This window comes from Hermetia illucens, chromosome 1 (genome assembly GCF_905115235.1).
Source record: "Hermetia illucens chromosome 1, iHerIll2.2.curated.20191125, whole genome shotgun sequence".
Taxonomy (NCBI): Eukaryota; Metazoa; Arthropoda; class Insecta; order Diptera; family Stratiomyidae; genus Hermetia; species Hermetia illucens.
The window spans coordinates 107,891,586-107,905,467 of NC_051849.1; the positions used below are offsets into that span (position 1 = coordinate 107,891,586).

The 13,882-nt window shown below is 42.1% G+C and overlaps 1 pseudogene; it reads left to right on the forward strand.

The window, feature by feature from the left end:
• Positions 1 to 412: 412 nt before the first annotated feature.
• LOC119646561 overlaps positions 413 to 13,882 on the forward strand; it is a 94,325-nt pseudogene continuing 80,855 nt past the window's right edge.

A 13,882-nucleotide genomic window follows, 5' to 3' on the forward strand; every position in this document is an offset into this window, starting at 1 on the left:
CAGAAACTAGGGCAAAATCATTTAGATATGATTATATTGTATGAAAACAGTAATGGTTCAATGACGCGCGGTCTTGCCTCTACCTGGTCCTGGCCTCTAAGCGGACTGGATACTTCGCACTGGTGAATATTACGCAATCGCAATTCTAACTTTAAGATCGATATCTTAAAATAACCTATGAAAAATCAATTTGCATGGTTATTTTTTACTTTTACTTTAATATTACTTAACGTAAAAGTCAAAACAAAATGTATTTCAAATTTTAAAAAAAAACGGCATGAACTTTTCTTCATGCCCAATACATAATATCGGCAGATATCATATAGTCTATAGGCATTTTACATATGAAATCGAGTTCAAAGAACCCTAATGTTCTAATGCTTCTAGAAGAATGGCCTGTGAACCCACACTACCTTTTTTGAAGCCTTTTAGTTTAATTTGGATCGTTACATCCTTAAGTTAAAGGAAAAGTTAAGAGCGATGCGGATAGAATTTTCAATCAATAAGAAGAAGTATTCAGGTGAGTCAAAGGTGGTGGGAAGTGAATATTCGTAATCCTTCAACTGTGACTTGTGCTTATTTAAAAATTGCTACAAATCCAGAAACTTATAATTTTCGAAAAGTATTAAATTTTTGAGCTTCCGAAAAATGGTGTTAGTTCTAACCGAGTGTTAGTTATTTGCTGAAAGGTTTAAGGATCTTTATGGTTGTAATGAGTATAAACCAGGCTCAGAATCTATTCGTCAGGATAATTGTTACATTAGACGTTCAGAACTATCAACCCTTGATGGTCTAATAGTCAAGAAGGCTGTTGTCCCGGGATCAGATCCAGGTCTGTTCTGAATATCTGTTTTCGTTTTGGTGCTGTCCATTTGCTGCAGGCTTACAACTTGCAACGCCTTAAGTGTGATGATAATGGAAGCGTTGTCTTGTTGAAACGCGCCATATATAATGCTTTTCTCGAATTTTAGAATTGTTCACCAGTAGATATTATGGATATATGAATTAAGAATTACAAAGGAAAAAAAAATATCGCACTTAACCTCTGGTGCGACACCCTCAGAATTCTTTCAGTTAGCGTCCCATATCCTGCCTTAAATGGTCTTAATAGATCGAAAACGGTGCTAATATGAAAAATGTGACTAATGTGCAATTCTGATGATTTTGAGTTCCGGGTAACTTTTCGTACATATTAAAAAGCCATAGGAAAATAGGAAGAAAATGGAGTTTATTTCCTGTACAAAAGCCTTGGGTCCAAGTGTAATTGTACTTTGGATTCGCACCAGTCTGGTGATCAGTATGAAAGGCTGTTTCTTATTTTTTATGTAAGAATATTTGGCTATACGATGGTTGCACTTATACATAACTAGCAGTGTATATAGGTTAAATATACCTGATATTAAATTCGCAGAATGGGCAAGTATGACCACCTCACCTCAAGATTATACGAATCTAGGAAGAACTTAAGGGGGTTTGCAGTAATTTAAAAAAAAAATAATAAACTACTATTAACAACTTTATTTGCGATCTTAACGGGGAGTATTTTTAGAGCTAGGTGTCAGGTTGGGTAATTTAGGTTGGGTAATTTCGGAGAATGGGGCCTTGAAATAATTGACCCTTTCGGACCCCTATAGTAATAGCGCATTACTATGTTTTTGTGAAATTGATTAGATTCCATAACAAGAACAAAGAGAAGTGGTGGGAGGGCGCTTCCTTGATGAACACCAAAACAAAAATACGAAACGGTTTTGAAACACCCGCCACACTTTGGTCTTTACTTTTCGGATTGTGGTAAAGCAATTTAACCCAACGCACGAGTTCTTCTGGTACTAAGTATTATCGTAGCGCATCCGAGATGAGTTCGTATGGCACACAGTCAATTGCTTTCTCCACATCCAGAAAGGCAATGTAAAGAGGGCGATGCTTCTTACGGTGTTTCTTCATGTGTAATCGCGCATGCGTGTATTGCGTCAGTAGTTCCACAGCTCTTGATAAATTGGACTTCATTCACGGTTATTTCAACGATTTCACGAATACGGTTGTCATGAATGCATTCAAGAATCTTTTTGGTATGTGCAAGTAACCGAATCTGTCCGGTAATTTGAACATTCTACTGGACTACCTTTGTTTTTCCATATTCGAATGGTGATATATTATTGCCATTCAGATGGTGTTCCTACCTTCCTGAATAATCTAATTAAAGAATTAACTGAGCTATAGTGTTGGGTCCCAGCTCTTCGGCTTTCCTGAGCTCAGATGCGATGTAATCAGGTACTATGGCCTTCCCTGATTTCATTCGTTTTATTGCTTCCTCGACTTCAGTTGCGCTGACAGTTACGTCACTGTACTTTTCAGTGTTACCTGTCATCGGGGACTTAACCCCACGCATTCATACTGGTGGATGCAGGATCTACCTAAATTTCCACCGAACTAAGGAGGCCCGAAAGTCCCTGTTCGCTTGAACGTAACCACAACCCCCTGAAGCTCCCACTAAGGGGCCAACCGCAAAAACCGAGCTGAACGCACATACAACAGGAATTCTTCTGAAGTATGTGAATTCAGGGGCTATCCGGGTTCCTATGGTATCAGTATATCCCTGGTAAGATTTCATGACCTACTGCCACTTCATATGAGTCCCCGTGCAGATCGCCCTTATTAGTTCTTTGGAGCATTCGCCTACTGCATCACGGCCGGCAAAACAATGTGATACACCGTCTTCGGTGTCACCACTATGGAGGTTCTCCTCGGCTACTTGGTTTTGGTTGGCCGACAAGGTTGCCGCCTCGTCTTCCTCATCGCCACCCCTGAGCATCAGTTGCCCTGGCAGGTGGAACTGCTGCACATATCGGCAATGATTCGGGAAGTGGAGGAATGAGCAAATTCTTCAGTTGAAATCTGCTCAAAATATTAGTCGCCATATATCCGTCGTGGTTCGACGGTTGGTAAGCAAAGTACGGCTTCTTGTCATTAACACAACAGAAGTGTTCGATATCCTGTGTGCGTTCATTCCGGCTTTTAGCAACTCGATACAGATCTCTCTCGCCATCCCGAGTGTCCAGTTTATCGTAAAGATTTTTGAAATGGTTCACTCGGGTGACAGCGACCGCTTTCTTTGCTTCCCGGTTGGCATTCTTATAAACTTGCCAATTGACGAACGTTTTATCGTCGAGAAACTTGTGGTAGAGGGTTTCTCTTCGCGGACCTTCATTTCAACATCATCATTCCAAAGCCAAATATTTCGTTTGATGTACTGGTTACCTGGCTTGGTGACCCCGTGGGTTGCAGAGAGCGCTTTGTGGATCATGTCTTTCTTTTGATTCCATGATTCTTCCGCTTTGGTAATGGTTGATAATCGCGTAAACGATATCATTTCTTCTTCCTTCCACGAAATCGTCACCATCGCGGCGGGCTAGTGCGTTTCTCACGTTGTTTTATCAGTGGCCTAATTCGCAGGACGGCAATCAACGGCTGATGTTCAGGTGCGATGGTCTCAAAGGGAACGGCTTTGCAATCAGTGACGGTGGTAAGATGTTGACGTCTGATGAGAATATGGTCAATTTGCAGTTTACTGTTCCCACTATAAAATGAAGGAAGATAAACACAAGGTAATGGGTGTCCGCAAAACCGATTATACGCTCGCCACCCTCATTACGCGCTGGAAACCCCGGTCCCCCGTGGCACCTTTTAGCGTCTGCCTTTTCACCCACATGCCCATTAAGGTCGCCGGCAATAATGATTTAGTCATCAGCAGGTACGATGCAAGTCTTTTCATCGAGCAGTTGCCAGGAGGCATCTTTCTCGGTATTATGTCGACCTGCTGTGGTGCGTACGGGATGAAGAAGTGAATAGTGTGATCTGCTGATATGATGGTGAGCTTCATCAGCCGATCATCAGATTGTTCAACTTCTTTAATGGCATCACGGAAAACCTCTAAGATGCTAATGCCAATACCGTATTAAGTGTGTGTGCGGGCTACCAAAATAGAGAAGTTTATAGTCATTTAGCCGGTCTTTTGCAGGCTTTGGCACCAGACCATCGGGTTTCTTGCAGATCGCAAATATCATTGCGCCTTTTCCGAAGGGCTCCTGCAAGTTCCACGGTCTTTCCAGTTAGGGTGGCAACATTTAGTTTTGTTCGGACTAGCTTATTTACGTCCTGACGCCGTCCACGCGTCAAGAACTTTTGTCCATTTCTCGACAGGACTGGGGCCCTAGCATTTTTACGAGGCTTACTACTCGATCCGATCATCTTTTTTCTTACGGCATTGGATGCACTTTCTTGGACTGTCGCGAGACCTGTCAGCAAGAGATATCAGGTAGGATTTAGCATCTCGTCAAGAGGAATCTCAATATATATCGAGATGCCAAGATAAAGTCCAGATTATCATCATCATCAACGACGCAACAACCGGTATCCGGTCTAGGCCTGCCTGGCGTCCTGACCTACGCCATCGCTCCGTCTCAGTGAAGGATTAAGTGGCCCGCCCACCGTAACCAATTGAGCCGGATTTTATCCATAACCGGACGGTCATGGTATGGCTCATAGATTTCGTCGTTATGTAGGTTACGGAATCGTCCATCCTCATGTAGGAAGATTCTTCTCTCAAACGTCGCCAAAATTCGCAATTTTTCTTGCTAAGAACCCAAGTTTCCGAGGAATACATGAGGACTGGCAAAATCATTGTCTTGTATAGTAAGAGCTTTGACCCTATGGTGAGACGTTTCGAACGGAACAGTTTTTGTAAACTGAAATAGCCTCTGTTGGCTGCCAACAACCGTGCGAGGATTTCATCATCGCTGCTGTTATCGGTTGTGATTTTCGACCCTAGATAGGAGAAATTATCAACGGTCTCAAAGTTGTGCTCTCTTATCTTTTTTCTTCCCGTTTGATCAGTGCGTATACTATACATATAATTTGTCTTGCCTTCATTGATGTGCAGCCCAAAATCTCGCGGCGCCTGCTCGATTTGGATGAAGGCAGTTTGTATGTCTCGGGTAGTTCTTCCCATGATGTCGATATCGTCAGCATAGGCCAGTAGTTGGGTGGACTTAAAGAGGATTGTACTCCTCGCATTTACCTCAGCGTCACGGATCACTTTCTCTAGGGCCAAGTTAAAGAGGACGCATGATAGAGCACCCCCTTGTAGTAGACCGTTGTTGATGTCGAATGGTCTTGAGAGTGATCCTGCTGCTTTTATCTGGCCTGTCACATTGGTCAGGGTCACCATAGTCAGTATTATTAATTTCGTCCGGATACCGAATTCGCTTATAGCCGTGTACAGTTCTACCCTGGCTATGCTATCATAGTGTACCGTTACGGTCTTGAATGAAGTGCTCTAACACGCTTCAAGGCCCTGATCCAATATGGATTGTTGTGCCAACGATTATTATTATTATTATTATGCTATCATAGGCGGTTTTAAAGTCGATGAATAGATGGTGCAACTGGTGTCCATATTCTAACAGTTTTCCATCGCCTGCCCTAGAGAGAAAATCTGATCTGTTGTTGATTTGCCTGGAGTGAGGCCTCTTTGGTATGGGCCAATGATGTTCTGGGCGTATGGGGCTATCCGGCCTAGCAAGATAGCGGAGAATATTTTATAGATGGTACTCAGCAACGTGATGTCTCTATAATTGCTGCACTGTGTGATATCTCCCTTTTTATGTATGAGACAGATAATGCCTCGTTGCCAATCGTCAGGCATTGATTTGCTGTCCCACACCTTGAGCACAAGTTGATAAACCACTTGGTGTAATTGATCGCTTCCATATGATGAATTGCACGGATTGTTTCTCCTATACTTGGTGGTGGCAGTATTTGTCCGTTGTCTTCAGTTGGCGGGACCTCCAACTCGCCGATGTTCTGGTTGTTCAGTAGTTCATCAAAGTACTCAACCCATCGCTCCAATATGCCCATTCTTTTCGAAATCAGATTTCCCTCTTTGTCTCGGCAGGATGAACATCGAGGTGTGTAAGGCTTCATCCTGCTGACTTGGTGGTAAAACTTCCTCGCCTGGTGCGGTTGCTCCCTGTACTTTTCGAGTTCAGTTCTGCCAGGCTTTCTTTTCCGTCAGTGATGTCGCTTCTCCACCCGCCGGAGTTCGTGATAAGTCTCTGCGCGTGCCCGCGTTCTTTGGGAATGCGAGGTTGCTAGGTATGCAGCATTCTTCCATTCCGTTGCTAGCTTACATTCATCGTCAAACCAGCCGTTCCGATTCTTTTTGCGGCTGGGGCCAAATATGTTTGTGGCCGTGTTTGTGATAACGTTTCATCATTTCAGATCATTTGTTGATGCTTCATCTCCAGGATTTCTGCTGACTGCGATTATTACGGCATCCATTTCCTTCTTATAGGTGTGACGGATGGCTATGTCATGGATGGCTTCAGTGTTACTCTCACCTGATTGTCAGAGGGGATTCTGGGTGGTGTTGTTATTTGAGCTCAAAGCACCATGCCAACGAGATAGTGATCCGAGTCTATATTGGCCCCCTATATTTTCCGACATTCATCAAGGCTGAGAGGTGGCAGATATTTCAAAGAAAACGTCACCCATCATTCAATAGCTTTTCACAGATCTCGTTCATTTTTCTTTGCATTTCAGATCCTTTTGCAATCCTCACATAAAGTAGAAACTTAGCTAATAATAATTTCAGTTTTTGAACTCAACCTGAGGTGAGTTCTACCATAAAAAGTTTGAAAACGATCGAAAGAAGCGAAAGAATAAAAAGGAGCTTCATAAATGCTTGTCAACATTACCGCGTATAATTTTATGGATAAAATAATGAGGAAGTGGTGCATGTCGAAAATTCTTTGGGACCGTATTCGGGAACAATGAATTCATCGTCGGCAACAATGAATTCATCGATGATAAATCCAAACTAACAGCTAATAGATGCTTACTATCATAATAATCTACAAGCTACACAGAGTGGCCAACACGTTTCAGAATGTGGTTTCTTACACTGTCGGCATGATTTGGCGTAATAAGAATCCCCCACTGTTATTGTAAATGTGTCGAAAGATGAAGGTCAAAATTTGCTTCCGGAAAACAAACGGGAAATGGGAAAGCAAAGATTCGTTTAACAGTAAAGTAGTGGCTAGTTCCACGATACATGTGAATACCAATGTTATCTTCTTGAAATGTACAATAAATTCCATGGAAATGACGATTACAGAGCTTCGGACTATTTCAGTTGAGGGAGGGTCACCTATTTCAAGGGTCCCAGCAGAAAACGTGTTTGATGTTTGACTTTCAAAACAATTTGATCCCGATATCTACCCAACAATTGCAATGATAGAATATTCATATTTTGTAATTTTATAATTTTGAATCATTCTTGGTGCCGAAACCTTAACTTTGCTTCGGCGAGGGTCTAACCTCGCAACTGTGGCCTGTGGTTATCAAAAACAGTTAACAACAATTCGTTTTGAGAATGAAGAGGGGTCCTAAGTCCGCATCAACTTAATGCAGGACCGGACCAATTGAGGAGCAACTTACTCCTTCTTTTCTGGTCCACGGACCCCTCGCTGGGCTTGTTGTGCTAAGTTGATGCGGACTTAGGACCCCTCTTCATTCTCAAAACGAATATTTCAGCCATGGCCAGCTTTGGTCAGCAAGGCGGATTTGCGCTCAATATAATTCGTAGGCATGTCGTGTTTTACGAATTATATAAAGGAGCATTCAACATCTGCGAGCCGCTACGGTCACGCTGCTCCCAGGGCAGAGGTGAGGCAGCGTCTGATGATTTGCCTCTGTCCTGGTAAGAAACCGTAAAGCCGCCGTCACTTCACTTTTTTTTAGTTAACAACAAACTTATTACTTTCGTGAATGTACGTAAACTTGTCGTCAAAGGTGTCGAATGTCCCCAGAATGTTGGCTTTCTCTATGAACGAAAATTCCGGCGATTCAGACTAGATATTCTGAGTCAAATTGTAGTGCGATGGTGAAACTGTGGAGGGTACTTCTCTGTTTCTTGTGCGAATGTGATTTTGTGGAAGCAGACTCGAATTGGGTTTCAAATTCTTCTGGAGACTTATGATCTGGAAGCTGGTTTCTAACAGGATCGGGACTGCAAAATTCCAGCCCAGATTAAAGAGAATAATGACTGTCTAGTGCTATGCATCGATGCAACTTTCACCGCCTCGTTAGTGGTTTTTGAAAAGCCGGCAAAAAACATCACGACCAGTAGCAATTTAGTTGTTGCCTTCAGGATGGGGTGTTGATATCGATCTCGAAAAGCACCAGCATATGATGATCACTGAATTTTGCTTGCGTATCGTGACTGCATCTGCTCGGTGGGGAGCCGAGTCTCAGTCCTTGGATTAAAGATTCAGTGAGCAGCAGGGTCATTGAGCAGTGTGAAAACTTTCTTACTGCACAAACGGCACAAATTCTGAATAATTCGCCCAACAATCGTGATCGCAAGACCTGGGTAACTGTGGAAACCCGGTTGGTGGACTGCGAGTGGCGGGTGAGCGGAAACGCTGGAGAACCCCAATACTATCCTGGCTAAGAACGCATAAGCTGCCGCAAATAAAGGCGATTTTCGTATAACGCACCATGAAACCCTATTTGAAAAGGCATCTTCCTAAATGAGTTGAAGAAAGTCTGGTCGTTAAGATTTTGAAAAAGAATTGGAGGGAAATTTGTGGGTTTCTATTGTCCAAAATAATTATGACAAAACACTTCGACAGAGTAAGCTGGGCTTAGTTGTTAGAACGGTAGGGTGTCACATGGAAGGTCGTCTGCTCCAATTTCGTTGGTGGCAGATGGATTTATATCGTGACTGAATGCCTGATACCAGTCGATTCAGCAGTCAAATCAAGCGACAAGTGCAATCCTAACCGCCTCTTGAAGTGTGTCATCGTCCTGTACTCTATCATTGCGGTCTTGAAATACTATAATACGCTTCATGGCTCAGATCCAATGGGGTTGTCGCGCCACTAATTATCATGATTATTTGTCTTAACACCCTTCGGATTAGGGATCAGTCCGCAGTTTAGATCACTATTTAAGGAGTGTACCTGTGCCTTGCGCAGGAGGAGCATTCTGCAGAAACTGATTGCTGTTTTCAGGTCAGCATATGAGGGCACAAATTGTCACGGTCTCTATCGAGTAAGAATCTTAGAGGAAGTCGAAGTGAAAAATGGAGAGCACTTGAGTTATAGTCACCGATGTCTGCTCTTTTCGTTATCGTGAATATTCTTCAGAGTGATATAGAACAGGACAAAATGGTTAGTTTGTATATCTAAGAAACGCTGTTTCTGCCAATGACATTACTCAACATGATGTTACTCAACGCATTATCAGCGCTAAATCCGTTTTCGTTGTTTTGTCCAAAATATGGAAGTGCAGGTATTTCAGCAACAAGACGAAGTAGAAACTGTCCCATGCCCTCGTTATATATATATAGCCACTATGATTCGAAATCTCGAAGTTTTCTTGATATGCACATCGTGTCATTCCAGCCTAAGACAAGATCAAGGACTTCGTGGGAGTACAGGCCAGATACCTGAGATGTGTTGGTCAAAAAGCCGTATCTGCTCATCTTGATTGCCTGTACCACGGAACTTCATTTAGACATTACAATTTTAAAGCCACACGAGGGTCACATAAGCAGCTTTGCAAAGCGTGATTCAATATTCCTTCAACATTCGTAATGGTCTTCAAACTCGTAAGTGAGATCACTTTTCCTTTTTCTCACGATCACTGTCTTTAATTCGCGGCGGGCTAGCGTACATCTCACGTTTTATCCGCGGCTTGATTCACAAGATAGCAATCAACGGCTTATGTTGAGGTGTGATGGTCTTATACGCAATCATTGCAGGTGGGAAAATGCCGGCGTCTTACTTTTCCTACTACAGAATATATGAAGATGAGAGTCGAAAATACGCTTCCCCTTTGTGTGCTTCAAAGCTTTTTCCGCATGGCATCTGTTGCCGTGTGCTTGTTCGCCGACATGATCATTAACATCACCTTCAATGGACGACATAGGCAAACGTTTCATGCCATGGTGTCAAGTAGTTGTCCTGCGCCCCCTCTAGCGCGTTGACTGGAGTGAACGCATTTTTCCAAGGCGTCATCAATCGGATGATAAATCTTGTAATGACATTGAATGACCATGAGAGCTGCTATTAACTTATTAACCCCAACTGTTCTTTGATATGTCTCTCTCCCTGAGTTCAGCACTAGATTGTACAAATGAGTACATGGTACTCCCAAATATCTTAATTTCCTCTGGTTTTTTGTCACTCCAAAATAGTCTCACTTCATGCTAATTGCCGACGATTGGTACATGACTCGTCGATTGCATATAATGAGTCATAGAGACATCGACACTCGTTCTTCAAGATGTCAATACCTGCTATCACACACGGTGCTTCATCTAATGTTGTACGATAAGCGATGTGTGCAATGCACTCAATTGGTATGGGTCTGCGATTTTCTCCTAACTGCTTCTAGCTCCAATGGGTATGCCTAGACTGAAACTACATAAATCAAGATGGAGCTGACAACTCCCGAGATAAGGAGCTGACCATCAGCATTCGGTAACGTTATTGCCAACAATGTAGCAACCCCAGAAGCTTTTGTTGTTACATTTTCAAGATACGGCTTAAATTTCATCCTTTGGCCAATCATGATCCCTGGTATTGAAGCGTTAGTTGCGAACGTATGGTGTGTTCGTCAATTCTGATCTTTGCTTCCTTCGCTTGGTGATCAAACCAACCTCCGTTTTATGTTCTGTGAGTGTCAGACCAGCATCTTCTGGTTAAGATTTAATTTCGAAAATGACCCTGTTTGTGAGGGCCCCCCTCTCACAATCTTGTACCAGGGCAATCACCCCAGTGCCGTCTACGAAGACAATGATTATCACTTTTTTAGGCAGTTGTAAGTTTTAAATATTCCATCATACATTATTATCCAGGAGAGGACCTTTTGGAATCCCGCAGGTTGTTCTGTACGTCTTAGTGCCATCGTTCAAATTGTAACACAATGGCCTGTTCTGAAGAAGTTCTAGCAATTGTTGGATTAGCGTGAGAGACCTGATCGACCAGCCGCAATTTTTCCACACAGGTGCAATATCGTTGCAAGCGCAACTTTCCAACAAACGTGCTATTTCTCTTCAACCAACAATATACTTGATAGCTTGCTTGCACATATCTGGTTAGTATTAAGCCGGCTCAAGACGATTGTTGTTTTTCGTAACCCAGGTGGAACCAAACGCAGAGCTTCCTTGAAGATTCATTTAGGATTAATGGCAGTTGATCTTAATGGAATCAGTAAGCGAATGAAATGAATTAAAATATAAATAAATTTTTATTCACGATGCAATTCACCATGAAGTGGAGCTCACCCGCCTGAGTGGCTCGCCTGTCTGTGGGCAGCGGAGTGAGAGTTACGAGGCTGGCGGAGCAATCGGGAAGTAAAAAGTCAGAAGTGATGTAGAAAAACTAAAAAAGCTCAGTCAAGTTTTTCTCTTCTGTACTTACCAACTCATCCGTAGTTTATATATTAATAAGATATTTATATAATCAAAATGTCATGGTTTTATAATTATGTTACTTACTGGAAAACAAAAATTGACTGATATTTTAAGGTTTTGTGTAAACACTGTGAACACTCACGCAGTGAGTTACATCCTTTTACGGGGTGTAATTTTTTTTTATCAAATATAGTCATGTGGGGTGTCAAATTAAAGGTCTCAGTTAGTACTTTTCGAAGCCCGTCTTAGTTTTGACATTTATTGGAAAGGTAGGAAGTGCAGGGGGTTGAACGTGATAACGGACCCATTCTCAGAAACAACTTAACCGAAAAATCTGAAAAAAGTCAAAAGGATGCCACTGTATTGTGCCTAGGGTCCAAAATACCCTCGATACCGGTACCTGTTCAAATAAAGTTAATAATAGTGCAGTATTTAATAATTTTCAGTAATTGGCAGGAAAATCCCCGTTAAGTTCCTCCTGGAATCATAAAATTTTGCTGCAATGTACCAATGTACCAATGACCGCCCAATATAGTTCCCTCCACCGCTCCTTTTCATTTTTAAGGTTTTGTGTGAAACAAAACCTTATTAGAATCGAGACGGTGTCTGTCTGTCCGTCTGTCTGTCTGTCTGTCTGTCTGTCTGTCTGTCTGTCTGTCTGTCTGTCTGTCACACCCGATTTATTCGGAAACGACTAGACCGATTGTCACGAAAATTGGTGAGAGTATGTAATCTGGTGATCCCTTTACATGCAGTAAGTGGCGCCATCTTGTGTTAAGTTTAAGGGGGGGCTTCCCATACATGTGAATGGAAGGTGCAAATTTTTTTTTTACAGAATGTAGCCATGTAGGGTATCAAATGAAAGGTCTCAATTAGTACTTTTCGAATCTGGTTCAATATTTGATATTAGATGAAACATAGGGGAGTGAGGGTTCAAAATATGACCCACAAAAAGTGTAACAGGTCTCGTTCTCAGAACCTATCCAACCGAAAAATCTGAAAAAAATCACAGTGGTGTATCTCTACGAAATCTAGGCCTCAAAATATATCCGGTTCCGATACCTGCACAAATAAAGTTAATAATAGTATATTTCCACATTTTAGAAATTTACCCGGCACCCCCCCTTATGTTCATCCCAGAAGTACAAAAGTTGGCATGCGTGTAATGAAGAACATAGTGCACAGTTTAGTTAAGTTTGAAGAAAATCCAACAATTATTAACAAACTTATGGGGGGTGAAACTTTACAATTTTTTGTGAATTTCGTGCACTCTACAACCTGCATGACGTCATCATCACATATCAATTCGTCAATACCACAACGAAATGAGTTCTTATGAATTGGGTCCCAGAGAATTATTTTGTTTTAGTTTTTTAGTTATTTGTCAGCCAGACATGTGTGTATGTAGGTATGTAATATATACGTGCTAATGAACTTTGCGGGTAGAGCCTAATTCAAATAGATATAAGAAGTAAATCGGAAATATGGATACGATCAATTTAGATACGTGCATATATGTGTACAGTATTCGGTAATAGGCAGTTTGTTTGTTTAGGGTGAGCGTGATATCTATGGCTGTAATATGTACGTATGTCTCGTAGTTTGGAAAAATATGAAGGATTATGTTGGATTTGTAGCTATATACGGACAGAAAAATGTGCGTTGAAGTTTCTCACATAAGATGAACACAAAACCTTTATACCCGAAGCGCGAGCTTCCGGTATTCCGACTTGTTTAATGTTATAGCCATCAACTTGTTTCCGATTCCACAGAGGGGTTCAGGTCCGTGCAAAGGCGCCCCTGCCCCCTTCTTGGCTAGTTCTTTCGCTGCATCATTGCATTCCAACCCAACATGGGCTGGAATCAAGAGTATCTAGACCCGGTAGAACGAGTTGAGCGTATTCACTATCTCAAGGCATTCGTAAACCAGTTTAGAGTTCACCTGGTTGACCCTAAGTACCTTGATCGCCCTGGTAGTTTTCCGACAAGTGTTTCCGGCATGCGTCTTCCGGATTCCCAAATATTTAATCTCTGTTTCTTATTTCACCTCCATGTCATGTAACGTTATGGTTCTCAGGTGATCAAGCTTACGTTTCCTAGTGAATCGTACTATGGTCGTTTTGGCTGGGTTGATGCGCAGCCCCGCCTTCCTGCACTGGGCACTAGCAACCTTTGATCCAGTTTGGATTCTATCATATAGGGTATCCACATATTTGCTCCTAATTATTAAAACAATGTCATCCGTGTAACCCTCGACCTATATTCCAGTATTTGTTTGCAAGTCCAGGAGTTTCCTCCACTACTATACTCCAACTTATAAAACTTTTGAGCAGTTGTCATGACACTGCTGATAAGTGAGACTCTAAATTCAGAAAATGATTGAAAATCAAGTAGGCATGC